Source organism: Lynx rufus, unplaced genomic scaffold (assembly GCF_022079265.1).
Source record: "Lynx rufus isolate CCGP_SWC_20201006 ecotype Redwood Valley unplaced genomic scaffold, mLynRuf1.p SCAF_7, whole genome shotgun sequence".
NCBI classification, from domain to species: domain Eukaryota; kingdom Metazoa; phylum Chordata; class Mammalia; order Carnivora; family Felidae; genus Lynx; species Lynx rufus.
The window spans coordinates 22,715,658-22,724,969 of record NW_025814889.1 but is presented as its reverse complement, the minus strand read 5'-3'; positions in this window follow the sequence as shown (position 1 = coordinate 22,724,969).

The window sequence follows — 9,312 nt, the reverse complement described above, 5'->3', positions numbered from 1 at the left end:
CAAATTACTACTTTTGTGGCTTAGAATGCAAGACTTTTCTTGTTTTGGTTCCACTAATTTTATGGCGTCGCCTCTGCTTCCTCCCTGAGGCACTGGCCCAGCCAAATACAGTTTTTCCTTGAGTTGTTTCTCTGAGTGGACTTTTCTTGCCCTGCCCAGTAAGACCGTGAGGGCCACACGGCTCGGTGCTCCCATCCGTCCTCAGCACTGTACCCACACCTCAGTGGTTTGTGTCTATTTCTTGTCCTGCCTTTCCTGCCAGATTCTGAGGTCCCTGAGGACAGCTGTTGAGTTTTCCCCCCAGGGGACCTCACACAATTGCCCAATAATGAGGTACACAATAGAATGGGAGGCTTGGCAGGTTTTGTGCCCTTGGGGCCTGTCAGCAAGGAGGGAGGCCACACTCTAAAAGCCGCAGGGTGATTTAAGGCCTCCTCAAGGGCAAGGAGCCAGAGTAATGAGGGGCTGGTTGAGATGGACTAATCATGAGACACCCCCCCCCCAAGCACAGATTCCAGGAGCCAGTCTCCCCTTGCACCCCACTGGCTGCTGTCCATACTTCTACATACTGGTCCTCCCAAGATGGCAGGCGGCTTGGCGCCCTGCAGCCACACACGTAGCATGTGATACCTTATCCACTTCTTTGCTTCATTACTTCCTGCTCACCCGTCAAGACTCGGCTCAAATGACAGCTCCCCTGGGAGGTGCTCCTTACTGGCCCTCTCCATGGAGCACAGCTTCTGAATCTTGGGGTTCCTACAGGATCTCAAGATCCCCAGGTCACTCTGAGATGATTCTCTTCTAGATGAGCCCTCCCTTCCCAGGGAACACGGTCTCTGGAAGTCATGCATGTAGCTCACACGTGTGTAGCTCACACCTCCGGCAGGACTTCCTAGGGGCCCTCAGAGCATGCTGGGATATAGCATGTTCTATTCAGAAACTAAAACCCCTTGATCATTCAAGAAAAAAAGTTGATGATGCCTCAAAAGCTGCCTGGAATGGAGACAGCGTCCGGGACACATCTCCATCTCTCTTTTCCTGGGGTTCCAATGACCCCTGGCTTCCCTGGGCACATCTGTTTCCTTCCTCTCTCCCCGCCCCCTGCCCCTCCCAAATGCAGCTGTCTCCAGGCCAACTAGGAGGCTAACTATCCCCTCACTGCTCAGCGCTGCCTTCAGCCTCCGCCCTGCTGCTAAGGGAATAGTCTCAGGTCAACTGCCCTTCAAATCCCAGCCACACATGACTCAGAAGGGCAGGTCACAGAACACCCCAGGTCGGTGAGGGAGGCCAGAGGTTCCAAAGACTCTCCCTCTTTGGGTACTTGTTATGGTGAGAAACGGCCGTTGTATGTCGGTGATGAATCACTGAATTCTACTCCCGAAACCAATATTGCACGGTATGGTAACTAAAGTTTAAATAAAAATCCGGAAAAAAAACAAAAAAACAACCCTCGCCTTTGTCCCCAGGCGGCCGCTTATAGCCTTGCAGAGGGGCGCAGCGCCACCTGGTGGACCTTCCAGGTAGAGCTGCCCCATGTTCCCTCAGCCGCCAGCCTTCCGGCCGCAAGTGCTGGGCCTCCCCAGGCCCCTGAGGTTTTCAAGCCCCAGAGTTCACCTCGCCTGGTGCTCCCCTGCTGAGCCGGACAGGACTCGTCCCTGCGGCACTGGAGGAATTTTCTCGGCCTGCTTGCTCCCTTCAAACCCCTTCAGAACAGGGGAACTCACGTTAGAACAAACAGGAAAGGGCTAGAGTCTGAAAGGGCTAAACTGTGACGGCGAGGGGGGGTGGGGAGGGAGGGAGCAGGGGGTGAGAGCGGGAGGAAGGAGGGCAGGCGCACATGGGGAGTGGCAGGCACCTCTTGTTCTTCTGCCACCCGAGTCCCAGTCAAGCTGCGCACGTAGGGGTTTCCCTCAAAGGGAACGGCATTGGGTACAAAATGTGATACGACCCACTCTCACTGGCACCTTCCGTGGGCCAGACCCCGTCCTCTTGGGCCTCTCAGCCATGAGACAGACATAAATACCCAACCAAGGTGAGCGCAGGGGTGAAGCTGGGCTTCTCGGCCTTGGCACTGCTGACATGGGACTGGGCCAGCCTTCGCTGTGGGGGGGGGGGTGGTGCCCTGTGCGTCGTGGGGTGTTTAGGAGCGCCCCTGACCCCTACCAGATGCTAGAAGCACCCCCACTACTCCCTTGTGAGAACCCAAAGTGTCTCCTGACATCTCTGCGTGTCTCTTGGGGACAAAACAGCCTCTCGTTGAGAACCCCCGAGGTAGACGTCTTGGTCGCCGGCCGAAGGAGCCCTGCGCTGTGACCCGGAAGTGGATGGAGACAACAGGGGCATGAGCACATCCCACCCAAGAACACCCAGGGCTCTGAGTGGTCGTGGCTTCCACCAGTGCCGACACTGAGGGCCTGGACGTGCGAAGCTGCGACAGCACCACCTCCAAGAGACGTCAGGGCAGAATTTCTCCGCCATTTTTGGTAGCACGTGACCCTTGTTACAGATGGAGATTCCACGTCCCTCCCCCAGCGTCCCTATGTGGCTTTGGGATACAATAAAGGTGGCCAAGCTGAGAGTGACTGATACACACGGGCTGTCTTTGCCTTCACGCCCGCCAGGCCCTCGTACAGAGTCTGGAGTTTTATTTCAGGGTCCCTGGAATGATCTGACTTGAACAGGTGGAAATGTAAATCTGTTTTGGTGTACCTTTGGGGCCCTCACCCTGGTGACCTCATCTAACCTTCATTATCTCCCACGGGCCCTGCCTTCATCACTTTGGGCCTTCTGGTTTCGACATCTGAATTGTGGGGGACACCAACTTTCAGTCCATGGGTTCTGCCCTCTGATGCTTGGGAGGCCACTCCTGGATGCTGGACTCTTGGATTACATGTGGCCCTCTTCCTCTGCCCCTACAGTACTTGGAAGGAAGGGAATGTTAATTTTCTCCTTCCTCAGTTTATCATCACTCTCCCCCGTAATCAGAGGTAGTGAGCGGTTCGGAAAGAGAGACCCTGAGGTGGCCACAAGGGCCACTGTCACCCAGGGCCACAGTTGCATACTGCTGGTGGGTTGTGCATTGGTAGAACTGTGGCCAAAACACATGAAGAAGTTGAGAGATTCGGGGAGAAGCAGAGCGCTTCGGTCTCTGAGAGGAAGTTCCAGAAAGGACCACCAGGTGGCAGCAAGTGAACAGAAATTTCCTAAGACTACGTCCTAGCTCCGGGCGACCGGAATGGAAGGAACAGCATGAGCCTGGCGTGCGCTCTCCACCAGCCTGTGTCTCCACAGAAGACCATGGTCCTTCGTGGGTTTTGGCAGGTGCTCTGGGCTCCTCTGTGTGTATGTACAGACGCTAATTCCTGTACTTACTGGTTTTCACTGATGGCTCACGCCACCGTATACCTCTGACTCCCATAAACGCTAAGGAGAGGGCGTTCATAGCAGGGGCCCTGATCCAGGCTTCCTGGAGAGAATATTCCGGGCAGAGGAGAACCAGTGGCTCAGGCTTGCCCGAGCAGCAGAGCGGACAGCAGGGAAGCAGGAACAGGGGAGTGATGGGGATGGGGTTGGAGCTGACATGGAGGACGGTAGCAGCCAGACCCTGTGGGGCGGGAAGGCCTTGCTTCACCCTGGAGTGTCTCCTTTAAGGAATGTTAGGAGTGGCAGAAGGGCAAAGGAGGGCGTGGCCTCTTCCTCTGGAGTCCCCCCCACCCCCCTCCACCGTGAAAGAACGTTCTTTTTCCAGGGTGTGGAAGGTGTGTCGGACCTGACAAAGCCCTTCCACTGTGTGATTCTGTTCCTCTGTGGAAACAAAGAGCATCAGATTGCAATCGCTGTGCCATGATCTATTTATTCCTGAAAGTTTCTTTCCCTGACTCCATTTCCAGGCGAGTGAACTCTCTCCTGTGAGTAAAATATGCCCTCTTGGCCTGGTTTACTGTAGACGTCGGGGCAAAAACCACTTCTCTAGGTACAGGAGGTAGACAGGGCCCTCGGAGCAGAGACCATGCCTGGGAGGCCCTTTCTGCCTTGGAGGAGACCAGGAATGTGGAGGCGAGAGGCGCTGAGGCCCCAGACTCCGGCACTGGCGCGTGTGGGCCAACGAGCACGAAATCAGGTGGGGAACGACACCCGAGAAAGGAGACCGAGCGGGTCGAAGACGAGCTTTGCCTTCCTTCCAGGTCTAAGGAATCTTGTACCTCTAACCCGTCTGGAATCTCCCGTCTAATCAGCCTGACGGGCTGCACTGCAACCAATTCTAGGGCTAGCTCAGAGCGTGACTGAGGAAGTCGGCTGCAGACAAGCGTGTCATGCCTTCCCCGGACGGAACCACAGGTCTGTCGCTCACCAGTGTTTGTGATCATCCGTGTTCCTTCTGCCCTGCAGAGGTATGCTGGCTGGCCGGGGCGCGGGGTTGGTCCCTACCGCCCTTTATCAATAGAAGAGGGGACTCAATCTCATTCGTTTCATGCGGAATATTTGTAGGTAAATCCTCTAAATAAAGCCAAAGCTGGGGCTGAAAACGGTGCACTGGGTGTCGCAACATGGAGGCACGGCTGACCCTCGAGGGAGCCATTTCAGGGCGCAGTGGGAGCGGAAGCTGGTGGGCTTGGTGGAGGGATCCTCGTGGGGGGTGACGCCCAAGACAGGGCCCGCTTCTGGGAGCTGGGGAAAGGCACTGGGGTCACCTAAGAGGCATGGACCGAGGGCTCTTGGTGGGGAGAGGCTCCGCGAACATTTCTAGCCTGAATCTGGGAGCCTACCCACCACCCTCCGACCTTCTTACTGGACAGGGGTGAAGGCGGAGATAGGCTTCTCCCGCCTGGTCCCCCTCTGCTCACCGTGGGCTTCTAGATTCTCTGCCCCATCCTCAGATCCCGTATCGCCCGAATAGTTTTCATATCTACATGGGCTGCCCTCCTCCCTGCTGCCCCTCCCCACAAAAGGAGTGCTTCTGCACTTTGCTTTTTTTGCTTTACACACGCATATTTCACACAGAGACCTAGATGCACCATTTGAAACACATCGCAACTTGGTATTCACCAGCCAGTGGAACCTCCGTAACAAGCGTAAAAGGGCACCTGCAACGTCTCGTTGTAACCGACTACTGGGAACCATCGTGAGGACGCCCGGCTTCTCCAGAAACTACAGGGGGGGGTTACACCTGTACTTCCTTGGCGTCAGATGTCAGATCCTTGAATTACTCCAACCCCAAAGGCACTTGAGTGTTGTAATTGTTAGCTACCTGCAAACGCGATGAGCCCTACATGTAGCCAGTGTTGGGAGACCCCGGGGCAGCACCGGAAGAGTCAAAACACAAGGACAGCTTCAGATGCCCCTGGGGGCGACACTATCAGCTGGGAGGGAGAAACAATGTCCCTCCATTCCAGCTATGTTTTTTAAAACGGTTGGAAAACTTGACAAAGAAATAAAATATTTTTCAAGTCTGAATCCGCTCTCATGGGGTAATAGTCACCTTTTGTTTTTAAGATACACCATCTTCAGGGCTCCTGGGTGGCTGGTTAAGCGTCCAGCTCTTGATCTCGGCTCAGGTCATGAGCTCACGGTTAGTGACCAACAGCGGACAGCCCGCTTGGGACTCTCTCTCCCTCTCTCTGCTCCTCCTGTGCACGCTCTCCCGCTCCCTCGCTCTCTCAAAATAAATAAACATAAGAAGAAAAAAAAAAAAGACACCCCATCCTCTCATTACTCCCGGGCCCCTGCTGTCCTAGTGCGAGACTGTGGTTCCCAGCCCTGGCTTCCCATTAGAATCGCCCGGAAAGGTCTGACAATCTGCTGCACGGGCGGAGCCTCTGTCCCCCTCGTTTAGAATCTCTGAGGGTGTGACCCAGGCCTCTGCATCTTTAAGGGTTCCCATGTGATCACAGGTGCTGCCAAGTTTGAGAATCTGGGCCACGAGTCCCCATTTATTCCAAATGCCAGATCCGGCTTCCTTGGGTTCTTCCGTCACCAGGGTGGATCCCACTGGCCATCCCTGTTTTCCCCATCCTGTCCCTAGTCAGAGAGGAGACCGTGGCGGGGTGAGAGCCCTCGTTCTAAATGATTCAGCACCTTGCTAATCCCAGAGCTTCAACAGTTAGAAGAGAGAAGTCTGTTCCCACCCATCTGCTCAAGATTTCCTGTCCCTTTCCTTTTTTTTTTTTTTTTAAATGTTTATTTTGAGAGAGAGTCTGGGCACGATTGGGGGAGGAGAGGGGGGGGGGTGGAGAGAGAGAGAATCCCAAGCAGGCTCTGCACTGTCAGTACACAGCCTGACTCTGGGCTGAAACTCAAAAACCAGGAGATCATGACCTGAGCAGAAATCCAGAGTCAGATGCTTAACCCACCGAGCCACAGAAGCGCCCCCGTCTCTTTCCTCCTTAAACCAAATGCTTAGAGCTTGGTTTTCTTTTGTCCTTAATCACTTGCTCTTGCAGGCATGAATGGAGAGCGCACACATGCTGATATGGATAGGGGTGTCGTGCAAAAGTTCCAGAAATGGCAGGCCATTCAGGCGCCCCGAGCTCTGGGTTTGGCCCCTAATGCTGTCTTGTGGAGAAGGGCTCGCGAGGCCGAATCCTTATGCCGTCCAGGTTGGCCCTGACTTTTTCCAACAACGAAGTGTGTGCTCAGTATTCTATGCCAGTGAGTCTCAGCCAAAGCGGTTCTGCTCGTTAGAGACAAGTGCAGGTATTTGTGGAGAGCTCTGTAGCTGTCACCGTGATGAGGCAAAGCTGGCATCGTGCGGGTGCGGGCCAGGGACGCCAGGCGTCCTGCAATGGGCTGCCAGGAACTGTCCCCCGCTGCAGGACCTGGTAACGCCCCGCCCAACATTCATGCGAGCGAAAAACCTATTTACAACGATCTGCACCTGTAGGCCGATTCTGCTTTAAAAATAAGCTTTTAGGCATTCTTGGAAAGATGCAAAAAGATTTTTTTTCACTCAACAGAGTGTTGCGTCTGAAAAAAATATTCTTTGAGATAAACCCTAGGGGCTCCTCAGATTCGTGCGACCGTCCGTCAAGTCGGTGCCATGGGCTGGATGCATAAGCAGGGGCGCGTCTCGGGTTGTCCTCTGTGCCTGGAGAATAATAACGGAACCTCCCTCTGAGGACTGTTGAGAAGATTAAATGCGACATATAGAAAATTCTTAAGACAGAGCCAGACACGCGTTGCACCTTCAATAAAGGTTAGGGTTGTCGTCTTTATCACGGATAACCGGACACTCGTCCCGCTCTTCCAAAGGCTTCCATCTGGTTGCGGACAAGAAGTCAGACTGCGGGAGTCCAGAGGAGAGGCCTTTCACAGAGGTGATGGCATGTGGCCCTCTCTGGCAGGACACACAACTTTTAACAATGTTGCAGCGTTACAGAGGTTGCTTTTCTTTCGGCGTCGTGACTGCAACTCCTTCCAAAGCCAAGCAAAACAAAGAAATTTGCACAGGAGAAAAGCCAGGGCCCTAGAATCATGGCTACTAAAGACCGGTCCTTTTGTGAGGTTGCATTTTCAGGGTCAGGAGAAGGTGCACCCCAAATCACCCTGCCCAGACTCCTCAGGTGGCGGGAGGAGTTGGTGTCCATCCCTGAGCTAAGCACCCAGGGCAAGACCCGTGAAGAGAAGCAGACACATCCGCTGGGCTCCCAGAGCAGTTCTGGCCATGCCTGTCCCCCAGACCGCTTCCCGAGGGCCCCCCCTCTGCAATTTGAACTAGCTTCTTCCCCTCTCCATGGCTCTGAAGATGCAAAAGGATTTGAGAGCGACCAAGAAATTTTCTTTGGAGGGGGAGCGGAGGAAGAAAGACTGCTTCAACCAAAAACTCAAAAGGTGGTATCGCAGAAGCAACCAGGTGACGTTGTTGGGGAAACACACCATGGACCACAGGCCCCTGTGCAGTGATCTCTGCTCCTGAAGATCATGTCCAAAGATAATAAAGTGATTGCACGAGCCCTTTTGAGGAGAGAACGTCAGATCTGCCAGGGCTCGTGGCCGTCCAGCTGGACACAAAAGCTCATCCTGATGACCCGAAGGCAAGAAGATCAAGTTATGCTCGGCACACTCCACCTAGAAGGTAGCGGATCCTTGTGTCTGTGAACGTATCAGCAATAACTGCCGTCCGTTGCCTATCAAGGGCCGGGTATCATGCTAAGTGTTCTGCATGTATCACCTTTTTAATGTTTATTTATTTTTGACAGAGAGAGAGACAGAGCATGAGTGGGCGAGGGGCAGAGGCAGGGAGACACAGAATCTGAAACAGGCTCCAGGCTCCGAGCTGTCAGCACAGAGCCCGACGCGGGGCTCGAACCCACGGACCGAGAGGTCATGACCTGGGCCGACGTCGGTCGCTTAACCGACTGAGCCACCCAGGCGCCACTACCCTGTGGACTTTAACATAATGCAGTTGTTGAGTTATTGTAGGACGTGATTGAAATGTCGGAACATTTTATACCTAAAAGCTGTAAGATGACGACTTTCCGGAGCCCTCCCCCAAACACGTGATTCATATAATGTTAGCACGTAATTTACACAACGAGTGGACCTATAACGTAGACCTGATAAAGGCATCCCAGATCTGTAAACTTGAAGCTTACGGACACCGACAACCAGGTGCTCAGGTAATACTCATTTTCCCTTTATATCAAACCAAGTTAAATATTTTGGAGGCCAAAAAGAATATGAAGCAGTTTCCTGACACTGTTCTTGTGGAATGCATACTCCTGGTGGTATTTTCACCGACTGTTACCCACAGTGTAATGTTAGCTAGCGTATGTCTTTCTACACCAACAATATTTTTTGACACTGAGAACTCGAAAAAAATCATAGTGATAAAGATGCTTTATTTCTACTTGACTTCTACTGGAAATTTAAAAAGAAAAGGTAGGAAGAGCCCCTCTTGTAAACGAGGGTGGAAACTCTGGACCCAGGTTTGCTTTCTGTTAGCCAAACCTTGGTAAAGCCACAGAGGAGAGAGTCAGCAGGTTACATCAGAAGGCACCGCACTCGCAATGAATTGATCAGGAACTCATCATGAATCAGAGAAGGAGAGCTTTCTGAAAGCCAGTCCGTGTCCCGTTAACTCGGTGATAGTTATGTTTGTTCTTTGACGAGGAAGCAGTTCGAGTGACAAGGTACAAAAAATAATAAGCATGCAGCCCTTTATTGAGTTTTGCAAAGCCTCTGCTTATCGTTCTGTATATTACATGACTGTGTTATACAAATACATTTATTTACAAAAACACTCTATCTGTGCAAACTCGTTGCTTTTTAAAAATGCACGGGTATCCCCATTTCTGCCCATCCCAAGATATATTT